Source organism: Megalobrama amblycephala, linkage group LG2 (genome assembly GCF_018812025.1).
Source record: "Megalobrama amblycephala isolate DHTTF-2021 linkage group LG2, ASM1881202v1, whole genome shotgun sequence".
Lineage (NCBI taxonomy): Eukaryota > Metazoa > Chordata > Actinopteri > Cypriniformes > Xenocyprididae > Megalobrama > Megalobrama amblycephala.
The window spans coordinates 9,954,917-9,959,192 of NC_063045.1; the positions used below are offsets into that span (position 1 = coordinate 9,954,917).

At 35.3% G+C, this 4,276-nt stretch overlaps 1 long non-coding RNA gene across 1 annotated transcript; it reads right to left on the bottom strand.

Annotated features, from left to right (window-relative positions):
* Positions 1-679: 679 nt before the first annotated feature.
* Positions 680-3,961, bottom strand: LOC125262819. The gene is made up of 4 exons (XR_007183617.1): positions 3,577-3,961; positions 3,288-3,432; positions 2,746-3,214; positions 680-1,113 (listed from the first exon to the last, which is right to left on the bottom strand). It is a non-coding gene; the product is annotated as an uncharacterized LOC125262819 (long non-coding RNA).
* Between the last annotated feature and the right edge of the window lie 315 nt (positions 3,962-4,276).

Here is a 4,276-nt window from a genome sequence, read left to right on the forward strand (position 1 = left end):
TAAATACTAGAAGTAATTCATTTTGCAATTTTATGAACTCCATCTTATCAAAATATATGGGGAGTATAATGTCCTAGACCAGAGGTCTCCAAACTCTGTCCTGAAGGGCCATTGTCCTGCAGAGTTGAGCTCAAACCAGCTCCAAAACACCTGTCTGAAAGTTTCTAATATGCCCACATTGATTAGCTTGTTCAAGTGTGTTTACTAGACACACAGAGCTTCATTATGAATTATTATGTAAGGTCAAGTTTCCAGCATTAGTTAATAAAGAAGACTGTGCAGACATTATGTATTTATCTGCAAGAAAACTTTTATTACCACAACTGAAAACTTCTACAATGATAACTATTACTGATAATTCAAGTGTGCGAACAAGTGAAAATAACAAAATATATGTTTAATTGTTAATGCATGCAAATAAATATAAAATGCCAATAGTATAGTAGTTTTAGGAGCAAATGTATTCTGACCTGTGGGAGTATGTGATACTTAAATTTGCTCAATAGGCTGTTACCCTATTCATGCACACTAATATAACATTTTCATATTCTTTTCACTAGAAATTATGATTTTAAATCCAAAACCATTCATTTTAATTTGATTCATTGTTATTTTATCATATTAAGTAATACACCTTTGTTTGCTTGATTTGATTTAGGTCTTATTGCAATAGATATGTGACAAATTGGTTCACAAAGGATGACGAGAGAAAGGTATCTGCTCAAATAATACAGCAGCTTTAATTAATATAAAGGGCAGTTTCAAAGGCAGTTTGGTGTCAGGAGGAAATCACAGTTAGTACGAAGGCCCATGGCAGAAACAATGGAGGGAGGAGCAAGGGAGGAGCCAATACTCCCAACAACCAGGAGCCAGGAGATCTGAAACCCAGACGTAGCTGATGAGATGACAAGACAGGATGACATTGTATGTCCTGGAGGCCACAAAACACGATGAAACTATTCAGAACTACATGATACAGTGTCAATTATGTATGATATATAATAAAATATATATAAAAAAATGTCATCCTGTCAGAGAATAAATCTGAATAGAGACATTATTTGATCATCGCTTTTTGGGCACGTTTTCGTACACAGCCTCCGTCTTTGATTTCTGCAAGGAAACACAAACTCTATTAGGAACAACATAAAAAATAATAATAATAAAAAAATTTATAGAATAATACAATTTTGCTTCAAATTTACTCAAACCAACCTTTACAATGACACCTTATTATAGTTTCTATAAAGTAATTTATTTGTTTCAGTACTGAATACTTTAAATTATGTTTTATAAACAAAGTTCGAGAGGAGCATGTTCAAATGATCAGCTTGAGAGGATATATATATTCATAGCCGACTCATCTATGATCCTTTGCAGGTTTTTGCATCCCTCCACCACCCCATCTCCTCACTCTCAGCTTGTTCCTATTCCCAGCTAGAGGTACAGGGGGAGTACTCTGGGTTTGGGCCAAATTCCGAGCTCAGAGCCCTCCCCTCAGAAAGCGTGCCAAATATGCATATTTTAGTCTTTTATTTGATCATTTGTAAGTGTGAACTTGAAACTATTATTAGCAATGTAGCACAACTGTGTACTCTAATTTTTTGACCGTAAGTAATGTTGCACCTATGTGTCGATTAGCAGTCATTAGACTTAAAATCTCCATATCTCTGGGATTGAACCACTAAGTACCTTTAAAATGCAGATACAAAAAGGAAAGTTTGCCGAGAACCAGAATTAAAGGATATCTTTAATACTTCTTGAGTTACAGGCATGCAAACTTGAGACTTGAGAAAAAACAAACAAACAAACAAACAAAAAAACAGAAGTGCTTTTTTAAATTTTTAAACTGTCACCGTTGGCATATAAAGATGGCTAAAATCAGCAGATTTTACTAATAGACTAACTAGTCTCTGCATAATAATAAAATAATGCTTTGTGAAGTGGATCCTTTCAGTGCATTCTTAAAACCCCCCAAATTTCCATAAACTTAAGTAATAATTACAATGTTTTTTTTTCAGTATGCAAGGTGCACTGCCAGTTTTCTATAGGGTAATGGAATTAAAATATCAAAGAAACAAACTTCAAGATATGAAAACCTTAAATAAATATGTAAAAGGAAACCCGTTAAAAATGGCAGTAAAAACAGTTAAGTAAAATTAAAACCAAATTTCGTTGCCAGCTTAATGAACACTTGCTGTAATTTTCGTTATTTTTCTGACAGCTAGGTGGTGCCAGAGCATTACTATTAAAAAATAGTAATGCTCTGGCACCACCTAGCTGTCAGAAAAATAACGAAAATTACAGCATGATAAATAAAAAAGGCATGGGTGTTTCAACCCAACCCATTGTCCATTTTTGGGTCAAATATGGACAACCCATCTGCTGGGTTACATTCTTTTTTTCTTTTTTTTTTTTTTAATTAGGCTACATTTTTAACCCAAGGGAAGGAGGGAAGGAGTATTGCTCCCATAACACGGGATACATTTACAGTATGCATTAATAATTTATTATTTTTCTAATGCTTCTGTGGTCATAGTAATTATTTGTATCCTAATGTTACTTTAAGACATTCACATGTATGCACAATAAACAGATATCAATAATCACCAGCTTTAACTATATTATTTTGATCTGCTCTGTATATAGTGGAGGTAATGATAATGACGGTTCAGCCGATAAACCACAAACGTCTGATGCTACAAATTTCAGTCACACTGATTGCAACTTCTTGCAGCTTCTCACCTTTTGTCGTGTTGTTGGTTTACACAGCGCTGAATGAGTTCTGTCTTCCTGTGTCTGAACCATAGACTGTAACTCTTCTGTTGTTACATTGTGAACTAAGACTGATGAAAAATGAAAAGTTGCGATATTCTAGGCCGATATGGCTAGGAACTATACTCTCATTCTAGTGTAATAATTTAGGAAATTTGCTGCCGTACCATGGGTGCAGCAGGCGCAATGATATTACGCACCGCCTGTGAACCATGGAGCGTGCCTTGCAACCATGGAGACATTTGTGAGAGACGCTGCGTATTATCATTGTTTTTGACTCTAAAATAAATCATCACTGAGATCTCAGTCTTGTTCGAGGTCAGACTGACAGACGCATTTTGTCCATTGCAGATCAGCGTCTACCTTTATTTAACATAGTGCTGATCTCTGCTGCTGCTGGATCTCTGGTGATTGTAGCTGTGGTTGGGATCTGCTGCATCTGCAGGAAATACAGAAAATCAGGTGAGGAATTCAATAATAAACAAATAATGCATCCCTTGTTCTTTTAACACCTGTGATTCTTGTTAATGCAGTTGTATTTCACGGGACGGGTGGCAACCCTATTCACAGCTGAACACAACAATGAACAGTTCTGGCTTGATGGTGACGAAAGATTTTGTGAATAATCTCTGATAATGACAGGAATGGGCAGACGAGCTAGAAAAAAATAAACAGAAAAATGGGTAAATCTACAGCAATCTTATATTTTGTGTAGTGTGTTCTAATGAGTGTTTAGTGTGTTATCGGTCAATGAGTATTTCTTTAATAAAACAAGAATTTTTGAAAATGATCTCTACTCACCATAGACAGAAACACTGAATGTTTTTGATGACCACCTGGGTCCATTTATCTCTAGTTCATAGTGTCCAGTGTGGTCAGTGATCCAGTTTGATTGTCCAGCTCCAGTCTGTCTCTAAATCTCTCATCAGGGAAGGTTTGTTTCTCTTTATTGATTTCAGCTATTAGAGAGTTTTCAGCTCCATATTTCCACAGTATGTCGTCGTCTTCACATATTTCAGTAAGATCAGTGTTTAGAGTGACAGAATCTCCCTCCATCACTGACACTGAATCACCAAACACACCTGGAGAACAGGGACAGAAAGAGATTTCACATATTTGAAGTGAAATCTGAACATTCAAAGTGAACTGTGAATTGAACATCCCAAACAGCAGCAGAAATGCAAAATAAAATGCTTTGACATCAATTTACAGAATGCATGAACCAGAAATGTAATCTTTACAGTGTTGTCTGTCTGTAACTTCACGTTTATTTTGCTCTGAAAAGTCTCACAATAATTCCTGTTTTATTTGATCTGGGAAGAACATTAAATGCAAATCTAATCTGAACTAATCTGAACCAAATCAACATTATTATCATTATTATTATTATTTTATCAGTGAAGTGGAAAGAAATTAAAATGCTTTTATAACTTACTAGTCCAGCAGCACAAACAGAACAAAACAAACACGTGAAACATTTTGTTTAGCGAAGAGCCTGACC